Source organism: Triticum aestivum, chromosome 5D (assembly GCF_018294505.1).
Source record: "Triticum aestivum cultivar Chinese Spring chromosome 5D, IWGSC CS RefSeq v2.1, whole genome shotgun sequence".
Classification (NCBI taxonomy): domain Eukaryota; kingdom Viridiplantae; phylum Streptophyta; class Magnoliopsida; order Poales; family Poaceae; genus Triticum; species Triticum aestivum.
Window position 1 is genome coordinate 313,733,217 of NC_057808.1, and position 21,977 is coordinate 313,755,193.

The 21,977-nt window shown below is 46.6% G+C and overlaps 1 pseudogene; it reads right to left on the reverse strand.

Annotated features, from left to right (window-relative positions):
• Positions 1 to 950: 950 nt before the first annotated feature.
• On the reverse strand, positions 951 to 7,115 carry LOC123121420 (uncharacterized; annotated as a pseudogene).
• Positions 7,116 to 21,977: the final 14,862 nt, after the last annotated feature.

A 21,977-nucleotide genomic window follows, 5' to 3' on the forward strand; every position in this document is an offset into this window, starting at 1 on the left:
ATCATCTGTAGACCGAAAGATCAAGGGGGTCTTGGTATTGAGAATCTTGAAGTTAAGAACAGGTGCCTTCTTAGCAAGTGGCTGTGGAAGCTTTCTTTTGAGACTGATGCTATGTGGGCCCAGATCCTTCGCAGCAAGTACCTACAGACCAAATCCTTGTCCCAAGTCACAGTATGGCCAACTGACTCGCCTTTCTGGAGAGGCCTGATGAAAGTCAAACAATCTATGTTTAATAGGACAAAGGTCGTTATTGGAAACGGCACTAGTACAAGATTCTGGGAGGATACTTGGCTTGGCGAGACACCCTTGGCCATTCAATATCCGTCTTTATATCGCATTGTTCAACGGCGTGAGGTATTCGTTGCTACGGTGTTTCAATCCATCCCCCTTAATATTCAGTTCAGACGGTCATTAGTGGGCAATCGTTGGGAAGATTGGCTCCGTCTAGTTCGGAGGCTAATGGATGTCCATCTTTCTCAACAACCCGATGAATTACGCTGGAGACTGACTAGGTCTGGAGTATTCACGGTGAAATCAATGTATATTAATGTTATTAATTCGAGCTCCATTCCTACCTCCAAGCATGTTTGGACTGTCAAAGTCCCTTTGAAAATAAAAGTGTTTATGTGGTTTGTCCATAAACAGGTTATTTTAACCAAGGATAACTTGATTAAGCGTAATTGGACAGGACCTACGAGGTGTAGCTTCTGTGATCGGGACGAGACGATCAAACATCTCTTTTTTGATTGCCCATTGGCCAGAGTACTTTGGCGGACGGTCCACATTGCTTTTAACATTACTCCACCGAATTCTGTCACTACGTTATTTGGGACATGGCTCACTGGGATTGAGCCTGAATTAGCGAGACATATTCGTGTTGGAGTTTGCGCTTTGTTGTGGACTATCTGGACTTGCAGAAATGATTTGGTTTTGAACAGAATATCACGTATTCACTTTTTGCAGGTTATTTTCCGAGCCACGGCCGTGATCCGTTCATGGTCGCTACTCACTCCGATGGAGGCCAGGGAGCATTTGGTTACTGGATCTATCCGCTGGGAGATGGTAGCTCGGGATATCTTCAACCGGTTTGGATGGCGGTCATGTAATAGGATAGGCAATTAGTTTACCTATCTATCTTTAGCCAGCCGGTTGTGGCGTCTTATCATGGCTAGTCTGTGTGCCCAGCCTCTTTAGCTCTGTGTGGGCTGTCTTTTTTTTTTTTTCAGTCGGAGACTTGGAACCTAGTTGGAACCTTTTATTTCGTTAATAAGATGGCTGTATGCATCATTCTGATGCAGAGGCCGGGGAGATCCCCTTTTCAAAGAAAAAAAAATTTGACTCGGAAGTACAGTACTACTTTAATCATGTCAACGGCAGTAGCCTAAAACTGGAAAACGTTACAAGACAATCGACACGGATTCACGTGCGTTTACCAGATGAAGTTTCTTTTTTTTAAGAGAAGAGCAAACCTGGCATGGCCTCGTTCCTTCTAGTTCTGTTTCGACTCTCTTGATTTCAAATATCAATTTCCTCCACATCAAGACGACAAACCTCTCCGTGTCATCATCCAACAGAGATAAAAAGAGCTCCACCATTCTGGGTGCACTCACATGTTCTTTCATGGTTTTGACGACATAGTCCACAAACTCTGGCAACTCCGCGTCGAAAATTTCCGTGAACTTCCTTGTAATCCAAGGCCTCATTCTCTCATGCAATCCATGCTGCAGGAAGACAAACTTATTTCATGTCATAATACTGAATGAGCTGGAGTTAAACATGCTCCACAAACACAACGAATTGTCCGGTTCCACATACACAAAACACTTTTTTTCAAGTACTGAACTGAAAATGGAGAAGGTGGATAATGCTGTTTCACCTCTTCATAAATTGCCCAATTGATATCATGGGAAAATAGCTCTTCCTTCGTCTTAGGGACAGTAGCAAGCAACTGTTTTAGGTCTTCCTTCTCCTTAGGGACAGTATCAACCAACTGTTTTGCATCCAAAGTTTTATTTTCCCCTGACTTGGATGTAGCTTGCAATTCATAACCCACTTTCTTTCCCGCATTGCTGATCTGTTCATATGAGAGTAGGCCTGGTGCAAACACAATACGCCTCTCTTTGCCGTTGCTCTTATGAAACCCATCTACTGTCCAATGAAGCAAAAACAAATCCAAGTTCAAGATAACTAGAATATGGTGAAGATATTGTAAATTAACGAGCAAAAAAAAAACACTCACTTTCCCTGTGCTGACTTTTCATCTCATGTTCAACTGTAGGTTCATACTCCATAGGGGCATACATTGTTGATGCCCCATCAATTTGCAGAGAGGACTTTCCAGCTGCAGTCACTTCTCTATCTTTCCAACATTGCAAACCCACAGCTATCATTTCCCTTAAATGGTCCTCTTTTTCGCATTGTCTCCTGATTTTCCTCTCCTCTAGCGCAATACTTCTGGAATCGACGTCGCTATTCTCGTCAACAACTTCATCGTCAAGAGGGAAACAGCCCGGATCACCAGCTAAGGCCCCTAAATGACCACTCAGTGATAAAAGAGGACTGGCAGACACCTGAACTGGCGGAATTGGTGAACCTGGACATTTACTCTTCATTCTTTCTTCAACCATACTGTGTATCTTTTGCATTGCATCCTTATCAGCTTCATTGGCCTTCTCTTCTGTAGTGAAGATGCATGGCTGCATTGACATTAAGCTGTATAAACCAAAAGATAAGCATATATGAGAGCAAAATAAATATTTCACTAGGAAAAAACCATTGCAAATGAAAGCTTGACAAAGAATTAAAAAAAATGCTCAGGGAAATTTGCAAATGAAGCAAAAGGCAAAAGGGAAATGAAAAGGCTTTTTTTTCAAATGCATGTTCTCCTAGGCCATTAGGTTCAGCCATTAACAAATGGAACATTATTCTAACAGTGTCAATTCTTCATAAAAAAAGAAGTGCATAGAAGTCATAATGAAAACTGCAAGGTCACAGTTGATTTTGACGCATAACATTAAAGGTAAGCAATTTTACAAGGATAACTTTGCTTTTATGGACAACTCGCTGTAATCAATAATTCAGAAATACCAAGATAGTTTCTCGAATATTATCAGAACTTTGAGTGTATTATATGATTTACACAACAATTATTTTAGTAAACACTGTACCGCATCAATTTGCAAAGAAGACTTTCTAGCTGCAGTCACTTCTCTCTCTTTCCAACCTAGCAAACCAACAGCTTTACTTTTCCCTAAATGTTTCTCTTTTTCACATTGTCTCGTGATTTCTCTCTCCTCCAGTGCACTACTCCTTGTATCACCATCTTCCTTCTCATCAACAATACTGGCACTGGCAGACACCTGAACTGGCGGAATTGGTGAACCTGGAAGTTTACTCTTCAATCTCTCTATAATCATACTGCGTATCTTTTGAATAGCATCCTTATCAGCTTCACTGGCCTTCTCTTCTATAGTTCTATCTCCATGTCTCTGAAGGTAATCTCTGGTGGATTGATTGACATTAAGCTAATTTCAACAAAACAAAGCAAGCATAGATAAGACAAATAAGCACTTCACTAGATTGAGAACCCGAGTGGGCAAAACATTACAAATGAAAGCTTGACAAAGAATGAAAAAAAGGAAATGCTGAAGCAAACTTGCAAAGAAAATGAAATTAAGCATTCCACTAGATTGAGAACCGGGGGGGGGGGGGGGGGGGGTGACATAACAGATAAGCTTCGCAAAGAATGAAAAAAAAACATTGTTCATATTGCTAACAAAAAAATCGGAAAAAGTAAAAGGAATTCTTGAAATGCATGTTCTCCTATGTTATTGGCTTCATGCAAGATCAGAGTTGCTTCTGAAGCATGATGATAGCATTGAAAGTAAGCAATTTACAATAGTGGGATTATTCCCAGGCTCCCAGCTGCCAAATGGATACCTAAACAAGGTTAACTTTCTTGCATAGATAAATTGCTGCATTTAATCACTCAGAATTACCAAAATGGTTTCTCAAATATTATCAGGAACTTCAAATATTATTATGTTCTACACTGCGATTTTTATAACAAAAAAACTACTCCCTCTGTAAAGAAATATAAGAGCGTTTAGATCACTACTTTAGTGATCTCAACGCTCTTATATTTCTTTACGGAGGGAGTACTACAGAAGAATGGGGATCATTATCAGTTCCAATTCAATCCTACTTTTGTAACACACACAAATATACATATATGACTCCCAATACTTAAGGGGAGACTGCAAGGATTCATCCATCCTTCACTTTTAATTATTTAAAGAAAATTTGATGCCAGTGCCACTACTTTCAAAGCCAATCCACTTTTACGTTAATTACCTGACTGTCGCTCTTCCATTAGGGCCATTTATGCATACATTCCTCCCTCCGTCCGTTTCACAGTTACTGCGGCATAAAATCACCCCCAAAAAAATAGGCCCCGCATGGCGGAAGCGTCTCACTGCTCATTGTCGCGCAAGGTCTGTCATCATTTCTGCCTCTAGAAAGGCGCGATAACCCCAAGCTACGTAAAATAACAGAAATACCTCTAGATCTTACATGGCAGAATCCTCTCTACTCACTGCCGCATGGGCCCACCTGTTAGCCCTTCATCTGCCTCTAGAAAGGCGCACCCCCAAGACATGTAAACTAACGAAAATACCACTAGGACCCACATGATGAAATTCTCTCTCCATGCGCTGCCAGGTCTACCTGTCAGACCTTCTGCCTATAGAGAGGCGCACCAAGCCACCTCTCCACCAATCCCCCCAAATCGCCCGAGCCACCATGTATGTAGGCCTATTATCTCCAATTCAATTTTTTGCATGTCTACTAGTATTAGCAAGATACTTTTCAAAATGAGGTATGTCATGTACTAAAAATTCATAATATATATGTCCACTCTGAAAATAACATCTCTAACTAGGGTACCACTTTTCTAGGAAACAGTACATCTTAGTCTACATTTATTAATATACATAAGTTGCAAGCATAAATGACGTGCAGCCCAGTACATACCACCAGTTCTTGGCCATCAACACTCAGTTTGTTGAGCAACCGCCTTGCACGAAGACTGCTTTCAGCAGACTCAAACTCACAAAAGCCAAATGCAGTAGGAGTTCCATCTATGGGATTTGTGACTGGCTTCCAACTTTTTACAGGTCCACAGACCTGTAGCAAAAAAGAGGCACATACACACTATTATCTACACCCTCAACCCAAAGAAGATGTGATTTAATGCCTCACAACCTTTCCTTGTAAACACTCCAATAAACTACCTTGTATTCATAATAAATATCCTATAATCTGCTTCACCAGAAGACAATAGGTTTAACAAGATCAGTTTGAACAACAACTTAATTCTAGTTATACGGTATTAAGAGATCATTTTACAAACAGAGGTATACTATAAGTTCATAAGAAGCAAAAATAACAATACCTGGAGAAGAGAAAGAATAAAATCCTTGTCCACTGTTGACGCTATCTTGCCTATGTATACATTAAATTGTGGTATATCTGCTGGAGCAACAGGTGGGACAGGTGGGACAGGTGGTCTGGCCGCAGCCACAGGATCAGAAACGCCATGAATTACCGCTGGTCGTTGATGCGAGGTAACACCAGGAGGATACATGAGGCTTTGAGGTGAGCCTGGAGGCCCTGGACGGATAGGATACTGTGTAAAATACCTCGGATCTACTGCAGACAAAAGAAAAAACAAATTTTCCTTTTGCGATATTAGTAACTCTTCAGTAATCCAAACACATGATGCATAATCTATCCTTACAAATAAATCAACTTAACAACAAACAAAAACAGAATAAGTTATCCACAAGTCATAATAGCCTGAGAAAAGGCATTATAGTGCTCGGATCAAGCAGATGAGTAAAACAAAGCTGGTCATTGCTCTCAGCATCCCTTTGAGCAGAACAATGCAATGGAAGGTTTATTTGCGAAAAATAAGGGAGATGTACATAAATGCAGATTGTAATACTTCAACCAGAATAAAAATTCATGTAAACATCTTGCTATTAATCCAAATAATTAGCCTGACATATCGGCGGTTTTATGCAAATCTGGAGGCAGACGTATATGGACATCCAAATCTGAACCTAATCAAACACAATAGGTTTGTAGCAATCATTTGCAGAACTCTCAGAGATCGTACCATAATCAATGCAGTGAACTACAGACTATGAATGCTTGACAGAATGTGTTGCTATCAATAGCTTCTTATTATAATGGGTGAGATGACTTCAACATAGAAATGGAAATGATACAGCCAACATTTCAGAAATGTTAACTTGGAAGTTTGCAACTTTCCACTGTGGGGTGATGTACATATTTAAAAAAAAAAAACTAATTGAAGCAGCAAAATAAACCACGGCATGAACTCAAATGGTGTAAGAAAAAAAAACCTCAAATGGTGCACATTGTGTTTTTAGTGTAACAGGACAGCCAATAAGCATTACCAAACACACCAAGGTCGTGGAAGCAAACCAAAAGACACCAAAGGTCGTGTAAGATCACTAGATCTTCTGAAACAAACATGAGGCTCGCCTTTCTTGTAGGGCAGTGCATCAAGACACAATCATTACTGTTACAGAAAAGCAGTCAGTCGAAAGTATACGCCGTCACCTCTTAGTTACACTGATAATCCACCATAATTCCAAAAGATAAGCGACCGGCAATTCGCATTGCGGTAAACAGCTTACCGAATGGGGGGAAGGGGGTGCTTGGGTACGGACCCAGTACACCCAGCGGCCATGGCGGAGGCAGGTATACGCTAGGCCCGCGGAAAGCGGCCGGCGGCATGACGGGCGGGAATGCTGGGGGCCGCCACGTGTGGTAGAATGGCGCCGGGTACGGCGCCGACGGCGGAGCGCCGAGGGTTTGGTAGGGGCCCGCGAACGGGATCGGGATGGGGTTGAGCCTGGGTTGGGAGGCGGCATTGCCGCTGGGTTGGGCGATGGAGGCGGCGTTGGGTTGGACGGTCGAGGCGGCGTCGTGTGGGCGCGACATGGCAACCACGGCGGGGAGGAAGCTCCGAAGCTGCGACTGCGAGGCAGCGGGCAAAGGGGGATGGCAATGGGTACCCATTAACCATGTACGCGGGTAAAAACCTTATTAGGATATAGGTATGGGACAAAACATTACCCATAGATATATAAATAGACAAATCTCAAACTCATTGGATAAAACGGATATGAGTATAGGATTACATAACCCATACCCGCATACCATGGACTTTATTGTGAGTTGGTCAACTTATTGTGAGTTTGTCAACTTAAAATGTATGACTATATGTTACTGTTCATGACTACATGTTTATGTTTTGAGGTGTTGTTTACAAGAAAGTGTTGATTTTTATAGAATGTGTTGTTGTTTGTAAGTACGTACTAATGTTATTGTTTATAAATTATGATTATATTGTTTCTATAATTATGTGATGCTCAAATTAATGTTATTCAAATGTGGGTATTTTTACCCACGGGTGTCCATTTACCCTGTCGGGTGACGGATAAGGGAAAAAATTATACCCACTAGCGGGTATGGGTACGGGTGATGGGTAAGATCAAATGGGATAGGTAAGGGTATGGGGTAGCTCTACCCGTACCCAAACCTTGCGGGTGCCATCCTGAGCAAAGGCGAGGTTATTTTACTCCATTCATTTCTTTTAATAACTCAGCAGGTTTTGGGTTAAGTCAAACTACATCAACTTTGACTAAAATTATACTAGAAAACTATCAACACTCATAATGTCAAGTCAATGTTATTAGAAGCATCATGAAATTAACTTTTATATTGTACTAGATGTTGATATTTTTAACTATAATTTTGGTCAAACTTTATGAAGTTTGACTGAAGACAAATCGTATACGCAAAATAAAAGGAAACATATGGAATATTGGTAGGGAAATCTAAGGGGCAGCTTTGATTCTCAAAATACATGAAAAACAGGATTATGAAAAAAAAACATTCTACTCGTGGTTTAAGTGGGTGAAAAAATTCCTCTAAAATGTAGTGCAAACAAATGCTAAGGAATAAATCCCAAGGATTCTAATTCTATGAACCAAAGGACCAACATAGGAAAATTTCAGGACCCAAATCCTCCAAAATCCTATAAATTTATTTGAATCAAAGGAGCCTGACCTCTCTAGGACCTAGGGATTTTCTCTTCAGAGAGACTAACGGCGGCTAGACAACTACATGTCGATTCAGAGGGGCCAAATGATGGTCGGAGGGAGAGGGAGGAGCCAGTGCAAACAGATCTGAAGAGGATATATGGAGAGTAAGGAAGGCGGAGAGCACGAGGAGAAACAAAGCTGCGATACAACCATTTAGGTTACTCATGTACCTTTTCACGATCTATTTCACTAACCTCTTTCACCTCTCGGCCCTCTACTACCAACATTATACCTTAGCCCGGCCTTGTGGCCGTCGCCTTTGCTACATCCGGAGGGCTGGTAGCTCTATTGGTCGCCCATGCCGTCGTCGATGTCCCCGTTTGAAACTTATTGTTACCCTAGATCCGTATGAATAAGTATGGGTAAGAGGATTTGAGAGACGAGAGCAATGACTTTTTTCTATGTGAGCATTTAGACATCCGTATATATATACTGATACTCATTACTGCCAAGAAATTAATGCACATCGACCGCTGAGCATGCCCTTCGTTACCACGTCACAATGTGTTTTGGCTAGATCTGATTGGCCAAAAAATTATTAATGTGCAACATATTTGTTTATTGAAAAAGAGGGATCGAAATTTTGTATGCATCTCATGCTCTTTTTTGTTTGTCTTCTAGAATGTCATAGGAGTCGGAACTCTTGTCTGCTTAGGTCATGGGCGGTTGTGGGTGGCGCAGGGGATCGTAGGCAGCGGCGGATCGTACGGGTGCGGGATAGAATGGGGCGCGAGACATGACGGGCGCGGGTGATCGGGTGGGGCCAGTGGATCGGGTGCATACGCTCTATGTACATTGCATACGTATCCATATGGAGGTGGGTATACGTTTTCGTAAAATGATCATACTGCCTTTATACGGTTTGTAGCCGGGGGAGGGGTGTACTGAAGCAAGGCTCTACAACAATGAAAGGATCGATATGGTTGACTAGAGGGGGGGTGAATAGGCAACTACCAATCTTTAACTTTTCTTAACAAATTAGGTTTAGCAACAAATAGGTTATCTGGATGTGCAACTAGGTGAGCAACATATATGATGCTAGCAACACGAACAACACAAGCAAGCAAAGGATATAACACAAGTAAAGCTTGCACAAAGTAAAGGTAAAAGATAACCACAAGTGGAGACGGTGACGATGAGAATGTGTTACCGAAGTTCCTTCCTTTGAGAGGAAGTGTGTCTCCGTTGGAGCTATGTGGAGGCACAATGCTCCCCAAGAAGCCACTAGGGCCACCGTATTCTCCTCGCGCCTCACACAAATGCGAGATGCCGTGATTCCACTAGTGGTGCCCTTGAAGGCGGCGACCGGACCTTTACAAACAAGGGGGGCTCTCTCCACAACCAAATTGGAGGCTCCCAACAACACCACGAAGCTTCACCACAATGGAATGTGGCTCCGTGGTGACCTCAACCTTCTAGGGTGCTCAAACACCCAAGAGTAACAAGATCTGTAAGGGATTAGTGAGGGGATTCAAATTTCTCTTGGTGGAAGTGTAGATCGGGGCCTTCTCAACCAATCCCTAGAAAATCAACAAGTTTGATTAGCTAGGGAGAGAGATTGGGCGAAAATGAGCTTTTGGAGCAAAATGGAGTTAGGGTAGGAAGAGGTAAGTCTTCTTGAGGAAGAAGACCCCCTTTATATAATGGGGAAAAAATCCAACCGTTATGCAGTCCTCAGCCCGTAAACAAGCGGTACAACCGCCCAAGCAATAGTCACCAGTAGTAAGTGCAATGGCACTGGGCCATGAGCCAGTAGTGCCGCTCGAGTGGTACTACCGCTCTCCCCAATGGTACTTCCGCTGGGGTTGCAATGCTACTGAGCATAGGCAGCAGGGCAGTGGTAGAACGACCACAGCGGTACTACCGCCCAAACTGAGTGGTACTACTGCTTAGCGTCGGAACTACCGCTCCCAACTATCGCAAAGGAAAACAGAGGTTCACTAAAAAAAGACACATTCGTGACATTTTGGGCCGAACGAAAAAAAATTCTGTCATACTTATGACACTTCTATGACGATAATTGTGACAAAACCCGGTATCATCATAGATGTGGTGGGCTCCTACTTCTATGACAAAAAATCATGACAGAAAATGGGCTTTTCGTCCTCGGCGGGCCGGAGACGCAGTTGCTTGACATTCTTTGGGCCGTCCATGACGGAAAAAACCGTGGTAGAAGCGAGGGCGAGGAAAATATCGGGGTGTTCCCGGTTACGGTGGGTGGTCGGGGCCGAGCGATGCACGTTTCTCTCGTACACGCACGCGCGTGGGTACGAGGCGTTGGGCTCTAACTGAACCCGAGCGAGGCGTTGGGCTCTAACTGAACTCGTGCAATTGCACTGCAGGCTACGCGTTACTGAACCCGAGCGATCGATCGATGGTTGTTAACTGAACCCGATCGAGCGATTCCTTCGATACCGCTGCTAACTGAAGCCGATCGATGCTGCCTCTGGATGAACAGTGAGCGTTCCTGGGGGGTTTGGATGAACAGTTCCCGGTGGGGGTGGATGAACAGGACCCCGTGGTGTTGCCTCTGGATGAACAGGACCCCGATCGATCGAGCCGGTTGGGGCTGGATGAACAGGACCCCGTGGAGGGCAGGATGAACAGGACCACCCCGTGGAGGGCAGGATGAACAGTAGACGGTGGAGGTCTGGATGAACAGTAGCCCGTGGAGGGGTGGTTGAACAGGAGCCCGTGGAGAGGGCTGGTTGAACAGTAGCCGGTGGAGTAGCGCGTGGTGGAGGCTGGATGAACAAGAGCCCGTGGATGAACAGTCGCAGGTGGAGGATGGAGGAGGTCGACGGTGGATGAACAGTAGCCCGTGGAGGCTGGAGGGGGTCGACGGTGGAGATGAACAGTGTCCCGTGGAGTCCCGTTTTGCGGTACGCCACACCCCTCCCGATGAACAGGACCCCCGTTTTGACCGTAGGAGGTCCGTTTCGTCCGTTTTGCGGTACGCCACACCCCTCTCGATCAACAGGACCCCCGTTTCGACCGTAGGAGGTCCGTTTCCTCCGTTTTGCGGTACGCCAGACCCCTCCCGATGAACAGGATCCCGTTTCAAACGTGGCCGGTCGAACACAAGGCTGTTTCCTCCGTTCTGCGGTACGCCAGGCCTCGTTTCCATCGGCTGTTCTGTCCAAGCCCTCCCGATGAACACAACGATGCATTCCGTTCCGACCCAGCCGGTTGGCTCCCCATGAACACGACGACGACGCTGTTTCTCCGTTCCGACCCAACCATGTACACGAGCCCTGGCCGTACGTATGCGCGAGTAGGCGTTCGAGACCCTGCCCGTATGTACGTACGTGGCCGTATTTTCTTTCTTGCACACTGGCCGCTGTACGTACGTGTACATGCTACGTGCGCGCCTCTACTATGACACGTGCGCGCCTCTACATCGACCAGTATGTACATACACGTTCGCGACCAGAATGACTGCTAAGTACACTTCGACCAGGTGGGTCCCGACTGTCAGGCACTTCCTTGCCTGCGAAGATGTAGCTGGTGGGTCCCAACAGTTAGGGGGGCGAATCGTTTTTTTTTGCCCGGACGCACTTCCTTGCGTGCGAAGATGTAGCTGGTGGGTCCCAGCAGTCAGGGGGAAACGTTTTTTTCGCGAAATACAGTGGCCCGTCCGGTGGGTCCCAGCTGTTAGGTGGAGGAATCATTATTTTCCGCGTAATAAGGAGGCACTTCCTTGCTGCGGCCGTGGACCCAGCTGTCAGCCTCTCCACGTACAGTGCACGTCCGATGGAAGTCGTTCCTTGACCACGCCGCGCCGAGAGCACCAGGGCGGTGGACAACGGCGAGGCCTAGGAAGGGGACGACGGGGAGCCGGGGAAGACGCGGCAGTGGAAGCCCGCGCGGAGAGGAGTACGAGGGTTCACTGGTTCGGCTGCGGTGTGAGGCCGCCGTCGCCGCAGGGTCTGGCCAGCGGTGGGAATAGTAGGGGGCGGTGAGGCCTCTGCGGAAGCACAGCCGGCCACGGGAGGCAGGAGCATGCGGCACGACCGGCGTTGCTTTGGGCGGCTGGAGCAAGAAGACCAGAGGTTGAAGAAGCACTACGGCCGTATGATGGACATCGTACGGTCACTAGAGCTAGAATCGTTCATATTGACTAAAGTTGACAAAGGCCCCCGTCCCAGTCAACTTAGTAGGCCCACAAGTCAGCCTCCCACCATGGTGGGTCCCAGCTAGCAGGGGGAGTATTCATATTTTTGTGCGTAATAAGGAGGCACTTCCTTGCGTGCGAAGATATAGCTGGTGGGTCTGAGCTGTCATCGGCGGTAACGTTTTTTTCGCGAAATACAGAGGCCCTTTCGGTGGGTCCTGTTGGAAATATGCCCTAGAGGCAATAATAAATGGTTATTATCATATTTCTTTGTTCATGGCAATTGTCTATTATTCATGCTATAATTGTATTGTCCGGAAATCGTAATACATGTGTGAATACATAGACCACAACGTGTCCCTAGTAAGCCTCTAGTTGACTAGCTCGTTGATCAACAGATAGTCATGGTTTCCTGACTATGGACATTTGATGTCATTGATAACGGGATCACATCATTAGGAGAATGATGTGATGGACAGGACCCAATCCTAAGCATAGCATAAAAGATCGTGTAGTTTCGTTTGCTAGAGCTTTTCCAATGTCAAGTATCTTTTCCTTAGACCATGGGATCGTGCAACTCCCGGATACCGTAGGAGTGCTTTGGGTGTGCCAAACGTCACAACGTAACTGGGTGACTATAAAGGTGCACTACGGGTATCTCCGAAAGTGTCTGTTGGGTTGGCACGGATCGAGACTGGGATTTGTCACTCCGTGTGACGGAGAGGTATCTCTGGGCCCACTCGGTAATGCATCATCATAATGAGCTCTATGTGACTAAGGCATTAGTCACGGGATCATGCATTGCGGTACGAGTAAAGAGACTTGCCGGTAACGAGATTGAACAAGGTATTGGGATACCGACGATCGAATCTCGGGCAAGTAACATACTGATTGACAAAGGGAATTGCATACGGGATTGATTGAATCCTCGACACCGTGGTTCATCCGATGAGATCATCGTGGAACATGTGGGAGCCAACATGGGTATCCAGATCCCGCTATTGGTTATTGACCGGAGAGGCGTCTCGGTCATGTCTGCATGTCTCCCGAACCCGTAGGGTCTACACACTTAAGGTTCGGTGACGCTAGGGTTGTAGAGATATGTGTATGCGGAAACCCGAAAGTTGTTCGGAGTCCCGGATGAGATCCCGGACGTCACGAGAGGTTCCAGAATGGTCCGGAGGTGAAGAATTATATATAGGAAGTCAAGTTTCGGCCACCGGGAAAGTTTCGGGGGTTACCGGTATTGTACCGGGACCACCGGAAGGGTCCCGGGGGTCCACCGGGTGGGGCCACCTATCCCGGAGGGCCCCGTGGGCTGAAGTGGGAAGGGAACCAGCCCCTAGTGGGCTGGGCGCCCCCCCATGGGCCTCCCCCCATGCGCCTAGGGTTGGGAACCCTAGGGTGGGGGGGGGGGACTTCCCACTTGCCTTGGGGGGCAAGGCACCCCCTTTCCCCCTTTGGCCGCCGCCCCCCCTTGAGATCCCATCTCCAGGGCCGGCGCCCCCCCAGGGGGCCTATATAAAGGGGGAGGGAGGGCAGCGACAAGACAGCCTTGGGCACCTCCCTCCTCCCCTGCTACACCTCTCCGTCTCGCAGAAGCTCGGCGAAGCCCTGCCGAGACCCGCTACATCCACCACCACGCCGTCGTGCTGCTGGATCTCCATCAACCTCTCCTTCCCCCTTGCTGGATCAAGAAGGAGGAGACGTCGCTGCACCGTATGTGTGTTGAACGCGGAGGTGCCGTCCGTTCGGCACTCGGTCATCGGTGATTTGGATCACGGCGAGTACGACTCCATCATCCACGTTCATTGGAACGCTTCCGCTCGCGATCTACAAGGGTATGTAGATGCACTCCCTTCCCCTCGTTGCTAGTATACTCCATAGATGCATCTTGGTGAGCGTAGGAAAATTTTAAATCCTGCTACGATTCCCAACAGTGGCATCATGAGCCAGGCCTATGCGTAGTTACTATGCACGAGTAGAACACAAAGCAGTTGTGGGCGTTGAGTTTGCCAATTCTTCTTGCCGCTACTAGTCTTTTCTTGTTTCGGCGGCATTGTAGGATGAAGCGGCCCGGACCGACCTTACACGTACGCTTACGTGAGACAGGTTCCACCGATTGACATGCACTAGTTGCATAAGGTGGCTAGCGGGTGTCTGTCTCTCCTACTTTAGTCGGAACGGATTCGATGAAAAGGGTCCTTATGAAGGGTAAATAGAAATTGGCAAATCACGTTGTGGTCATACGTAGGTAAAAAAAGTTCTTGCTAGAAACCTACAAACCACGTAAAAATTTGGAACAACAATTAGAGGACGTCTAACTTGTTTTTGCAGCAAGTGCTATGTGATGTGATATGGCCAGAAGATGTGATGAATGATATATGTGATGTATGAGATTGATCATATTCTTGTAATAGGAATCACGACTTGCATGTCGATGAGTATGATAACCGGCAGGAGCCATAGGAGTTGTCTTTATTATGTTGTATGACCTGCGTGCCATTGAATAACGCCATGTAAATTACTTTACTTTGTTGCTAAACGCGTTAGCCATAGAAGTAGAAGTAATCGTTGGCGTGACGACTTCATGAAGACACAATGATGGAGATCATGATGATGGAGATCATGGTGTCATGCCGGTGACGAAGATGATCATGGTGCCCCGAAGATGGAGATCAAAGGAGCATAATGATATTGGCCATATCATGTCACTATTTGATTGCATGTGATGTTTATCATGTTTTTGCATCTTATTTGCTTAGAACGACGGTAGTAAGTAAGATGATCCCTTATAATAATTTCAAGAAAGTGTTCACCCTAACTGTGCACCGTTGCGAAGGTTTGTTGTTTCGAAGCACCACGTGATGATCGGGTGTGATAGATTCTAACGTTCGAATACAACGGGTGTTGACGAGCCTAGCATGTACAGACATGGCCTCGGAACACACGCAATACACTTAGGTTGACTTGACGAGCCTAGCATGTACAGACATGGCCTCGGAACACGGAGGACCGAAAGGTCGAGCATGAGTCGTATGGAAGATACGATCAACATAGAGATGTTCACCGATCTTGACTAGTCCGTCTCACGTGATGATCGGACACGGCCTAGTTAAACTCGGATCATGTTTTCACTTAGATGACTAGAGGGATGTCTATCTGAGTGGGAGTTCATTAAATAATTTGATTAGATGAACTTAATTATCATGAACTTAGTCTAAAATCTTTACACTATGTCTTGTAGATCAAATGGCCAACGTTGTCCTCAATTTCAACGCGTTCCTAGAGAAAACCAAGCTGAAAGATGATGGCAGCAACTATACGGAATGGGTTGGGAACCTGAGGATCATCCTCATAGCTGCCAAGAAAGATTATGTCCTAGAAGCACCGCTAGGTGAAGCACCCATCCCAGAGAACCAAGACGTTATGAACGCTTGGCAGTCACGTGCTGATGATTACTCCCTCGTTCAGTGCGGCATGCTTTACAGCTTAGAACCGGGGCTCCAAAAGCGTTTTGAGCAACACGGAGCATATGAGATGTTCGAAGAGCTGAAAATGGTTTTCCAAGCTCATGCCCGGGTCGAGAGATATGAAGTCTCCGACAAGTTCTTCAGTTGTAAGATGGAGGAAAACAGTTCTGTCAGTGAGCACATACTCAAAATGTCTGGGTTGCACAACCGCTTGACTCAGCTGGGAGTTAATCTCCCGGATGACGTGGTCATTGACAGAATCCTTCAGTCGCTTCCACCAAGCTACAAGAGCTTTGTGATGAACTTCAATATGCAGGGGATGGAAAAGACCATTCCTGAGGTATATTCAATGCTGAAATCAGCGGAGGTGGAGATCAGAAAGGAACATCAAGTGTTGATGGTGAATAAAACCACTAAGTTCAAGAAAGGCAGGGTAAGAAGAACTTCAAAAAGGACGGCAAGGGAGTTGCCGCGCCCGGTAAGCCAGTTGCCGGGAAGAAGCCAAAGAATGGACCCAAGCCTGAGACTGAGTGCTTTTATTGCAAGGGAAGTGGTCACTGGAAGCGGAACTGCCCCAAATACTTAGCGGACAAGAAGAAGGCCGGCAACACCAAAGGTATATGTGATATACATGTAATTTATGTGTACCTTACCAGTACTCATAGTAGCTCCTGGGTATTTGATACCGGTGCGGTTGCTCATATTTGTAACTCAAAACAGGAACTACGGAATAAACGGAGACTGGCAAAGGACGAGGTGACGATGCGCGTCGGGAATGGTTCCAAGGTCGATGTGATCGCCGTCGGCACGCTACCTCTGCATCTACCCACGGGATTAGTTTTGAACCTCAATAATTGTTATTTAGTACCATCTTTGAGCATGAACATTGTATCTAGATCTCGTTTAATTCGAGATGGCTACTCATTTAAATCCGAGAATAATGGTTGTTCTATTTATTTGAGAGATATGTTTTATGGTCATGCCCCGCTGGTCAATGGTTTATTTTTGATGAATCTTGAACGTGATGTTACACATGTTCATAGTGTGAATACCAAAAGATGTAAAGTTGATAACGATAGTCCCACATACTTGTGGCACTGCCGCCTTGGTCACATTGGTGTCAAGCGCATGAAGAAGCTCCATGCAGATGGACTTTTGGAATCTCTTGATTACGAATCATTTGACACGTGCGAACCATGCCTCATGGGTAAGATGACCAAGACTCCGTTCTCTGGAACAATGGAGCGAGCAACCAACTTATTGGAAATCTTACATACCGATGTGTGTGGTCCAATGAGTGTTGAGGCTCGCGGAGGATATCGTTATGTTCTCACTCTCACTGACTTAAGTAGATATGGGTATGTCTACCTAATGAAACACAAGTCTGAAACCTTTGAAAAGTTCAAGGAATTTCAGAGTGAGGTTGAGAATCAATGTGACAGGAGAATAAAATTCTTACGATCAGATCATGGTGGAGAATATTTAAGTCACAAGTTTGGTGCACACTTAAGGAAATGTGGAATAGTTTCACAACTCACGCCGCCTGGAACACCTCAGAGAAATGGTGTGTCCGAACGTCGTAATCGCACTCTATTGGATATGGTGCGATCTATGATGTCTCTTACCGATTTACCGCTCTCATTTTGGGGCTATGCTTTAGAGACTGCCGCATTCACTTTAAATAGGGCTCCGTCGAAATCAGTTGAGACGACACCGTATGAATTATGGTTTGGGAAGAAACCTAAGTTGTCGTTTCTAAAAGTTTGGGGATGCGATGCTTATGTCAAGAAACTACAACCTGAAAAGCTCGAACCCAAGTCAGAAAAATGCGTCTTCATAGGATACCCTAAGGAAACTATTGGGTATACCTTCTACCTCAGATCCGAAGGCAAGATCTTCGTTGCCAAGAACGGGTCCTTTCTGGAGAAGGAGTTTCTCTCGAAAGAATTGAGTGGGAGGAAAGTGGAACTTGATGAGGTGATAGTCACCCCTTCCAAACCGGAAAGTAGCGCAGCGCGGGAAAATGTTCCTGTGGTGCCTACACCGACTGGGGAGGAAGTTAATGATGATGTTCATGAAGCTTCAGATCAAGTTACTGAACTTCGTAGGTCCACAAGGACACGTTCCGCACCAGAGTGGTATGGCAACCCTGTCCTGGAAATCATGTTGTTAGACAACGGTGAACCTTCGAACTATGAAGAAGCGATGGCGGGCCCGGATTCCGACAAATGGCTAGAAGCCATGAAATCCGAGATAGGATCCATGTATGAAAACGAAGTATGGACTTTGACTGACTTGCCCGATGATCGGCGAGCCATAGAAAACAAATGGATCTTTAAGAAGAAGACAGACGCGGATGGTAATGTGACCATCTATAAGGCTCAACTTGTCGCTAAGGGTTATCGACAAGTTCAAGGGGTTGACTACGATGAGACTTTCTCACCCGTAGCGAAGCTGAAGTCCGTCCGAATCATGTTAGCGATTGCCGCATACTATGATTATGAGATATGGCAGATGGACGTCAAAACGGCATTCCTTAACGGCTTCCTTAAGGAAGAGTTGTATATGATGCAGCCGGAAGGTTTTGTCGATCCTAAGAATGCTAACAAAGTATGCAAGCTCCAGCGCTCAATCTATGGGCTGGTGCAAGCATCTCGGAGTTGGAACATTCGCTTTGATGAGATGATCAAAGCGTTTGGGTTTACACAGACTTATGGAGAAGCCTGTGTTTACAAGAAAGTGAGTGGGAGCTCTGTAGCATTTCTCATATTATATGTGGATGACATACTATTGATGGGAAATGATATAGAATTCTTGGAAAGTATAAAGGCCTATTTGAACAAGTGTTTTTCAATGAAGGACCTTGGAGAAGCTGCTTATATATTAGGCATCAAGATCTATAGAGATAGATCAAGACGCCTCATTGGTCTTTCACAGAGTACATACCTTGACAAGATATTGAAGAAGTTCAATATGGATCAGTCCAAGAAGGGGTTCTTGCCTATATTGCAAAGTGTGCAATTGAGCACGGCTCAATGCCCGACCACGGCAGAAGATAGAGAAAAGATGAGTGTCATCCCCTATGCCTCGACCATAGGGTCTATTATGTATGCCATGCTGTATACCAGACCTGATGTAAACCTTGCCGTGAGTTTGGTAGGAAGGTACCAAAGTAATCCCGGCATGGAACACTGGACAGCGGTCAAGAATATCCTGAAGTACCTGAAGAGGACTAAGGATATGTTTCTCGTTTATGGAGGTGACGAAGAGCTCGTCGTAAAGGGTTACGTCGACGCTAGCTTCGACACAGATCTGGATGACTCGAAGTCACAAACCGGATACGTGTATATTTTGAATGGAGGAGCAGTAAGCTGGTGCAGTTGCAAGCAAAGCATCATGGCGGGATCTACATGTGAAGCGGAGTACATGGCAGCCTCGGAGGCAGCACAGGAAGCAGTCTGGATGAAGGAGTTCATTACCGACCTAGGGGTGATTCCCAATGCGTCGGGCCCAATGACTCTCTTCTGTGACAACACTGGAGCTATTTCCCTTGCGAAGGAGCCCAGGTTTCACAGGAAGACCAGGCATATCAAGCGTCGCTTCAACTCCATTCGTGAAAGTGTTCAAAATGGAGACATAGATATTTGTAAAGTACATACGGACCTGAATGTAGCAGATCCGTTGACTAAACCTCTCCCTAGAGCAAAACATGATCAACACCAGGACGCAATGGGTGTTCGATTCATCACAATGTAACTAGATTATTGACTCTAGTGCAAGTGGGAGACTGTTGGAAATATGCCCTAGAGGCAATAATAAATGGTTATTATCATATTTCTTTGTTCATGGTAATTGTCTATTATTCATGCTATAATTGTATTGTCCGGAAATCGTAATACATGTGTGAATACATAGACCACAACGTGTCCCTAGTAAGCCTCTAGTTGACTAGCTCGTTGATCAACAGATAGTCATGGTTTCCTGACTATGGACATTTGATGTCATTGATAACGGGATCACATCATTAGGAGAATGATGTGATGGACAGGACCCAATCCTAAGCATAGCATAAAAGATCGTGTAGTTTCGTTTGCTAGAGCTTTTCCAATGTCAAGTATCTTTTCCTTAGACCATGGGATCGTGCAACTCCCGGATATCGTAGGAGTGCTTTGGGTGTGCCAAACATCACAACGTAACTGGGTGACTATAAAGGTGCACTACGGGTATCTCCAAAAGTGTCTGTTGGGTTGGCACGGATCGAGACTGGGATTTGTCACTCCGTGTGACGGAGAGGTATCTTTGGGCCCACTCAATAATGCATCATCATAATGAGCTCTATGTGACTAAGGCATTAGTCATGGGATCATGCATTGCGGTACGAGTAAAGAGACTTGCCGGTAACGAGATTGAACAAGGTATTGGGATACCGACGATCGAATCTCGGGCAAGTAACATACCGATTGACAAAGGGAATTGCATACGGGATTGATTGAATCCTCGACACCGTGGTTCATCCGATGAGATCATCGTGGAACATGTGGGAGCCAACATGGGTATCCAGATCCCGCTGTTGGTTATTGACCGGAGAGGCGTCTCGGTCATGTCTGCATGTCTCCCGAACCCGTAGGGTCTACACACTTAAGGTTCAGTGACGCTAGGGTTGTAGAGATATGTGTATGCGGAAACCCAAAAGTTGTTCGGAGTCCCGGATGAGATCCCGGACGTCACGAGAGGTTCCGGAATGGTCCGGAGGTGAAGAATTATATATAGGAAGTCAAGTTTCGGCCACCGGGAAAGTTTTGGGGGTTACCGGTATTGTACCGGGACCACCGGAAGGGTCCCGGGGGTCCACCGGGTGGGGCCACCTATCCCGGAGGGCCCCGTGGGCTGAAGTGGGAAGGGAACCAGCCCCTAGTGGGCTGGGCGCCCCCCATGGGCCTCCCCCCATGCGCCTAGGGTTGGGAACCCTAGGGTGGGGGGGACTTCCCACTTGCCTTGGGGGGCAAGGCACCCCCTTTCCCCCTTTGGCCGCCGCCCCCCCCTTGAGATCCCATCTCCAGGGCCGGCGCCCCCCAGGGGGCCTATATAAAGGGGGGAGGGAGGGCAGCAACAAGACAGCCTTGGGCGCCTCCCTCCTCCCCTGCTACACCTCTCCGTCTCGCAGAAGCTCGGCGAAGCCCTGCCGAGACCCGCTACATCCACCACCACGCCGTCATGCTGCTGGATCTCCATCAACCTCTCCTTCCCCCTTGCTGGATCAAGAAGGAGGAGACGTCGCTGCACCGTACGTGTGTTGAACGCGGAGGTGTCGTCCGTTCGGCACTCGGTCATCGGTGATTTGGATCACGGCGAGTACGACTCCGTCATCCACGTTCATTGGAACGCTTCCGCTCGCGATCTACAAGGGTATGTAGATGCACTCCCTTCCCCTCGTTGCTAGTATACTCCATAGATGCATCTTGGTGAGCGTAGGAAAATTTTAAATACTGCTACGATTCCCAACAGGTCCCTGATGTCAGGTGGAGGAATCATTATTTTGCGCGTAATAAGGAGGCATTTCCTTGCGTGCGGCCGTGGACCCAGCTATCGGCCTCTCCACGTACAGTCCACTTCAGATGCATGTCGGTCGTTGACCACGTTGACCAGGCCGCGCCGAGAACTCCAGGGCGGTGGACGACGGCGAGGCCTAGGAAGGGAACGACACGGAGGCAGGGAAGACTCGGCAGTTGTTTCCCACGCGGAGGGGAGTACGACTGTACGAGGGTTTACTGGTTCGTCTGCCGTCGCCGGAGAATAACAGCAGGTGTGGGTGAGTAGAGGGATGGCTAGGCCAGCGATGGGAGTACGGTGGGGCGCTGAGGCCTGCGCGGCAGCACAGCCGGCCGCAGGGAGGAGGGAGCAGGCAGTCCCGCCGGCGCTTGTTCGAGCGGCTGGAGCAGGAAGAGCAGAGATTGAAGAAGCACGACGGCCGTTGGATGGACATCCAACAGTCAGTGCTTGTGCGTCAACCTTTTTTTAGGAAAGCCTCAAATCTGTGGAAAACAGCATACAACCCATCTGCCATTATTTCTAATAATTTACAGCCCATTTGCTAATTCTTAAGGGTTTTTTGGAGCCCATATTCTTTTTGTTAGCATTACAGCCCATATTGTGGCCACGTTTAAAAAATTATACGAAATTTTGCATATTTTG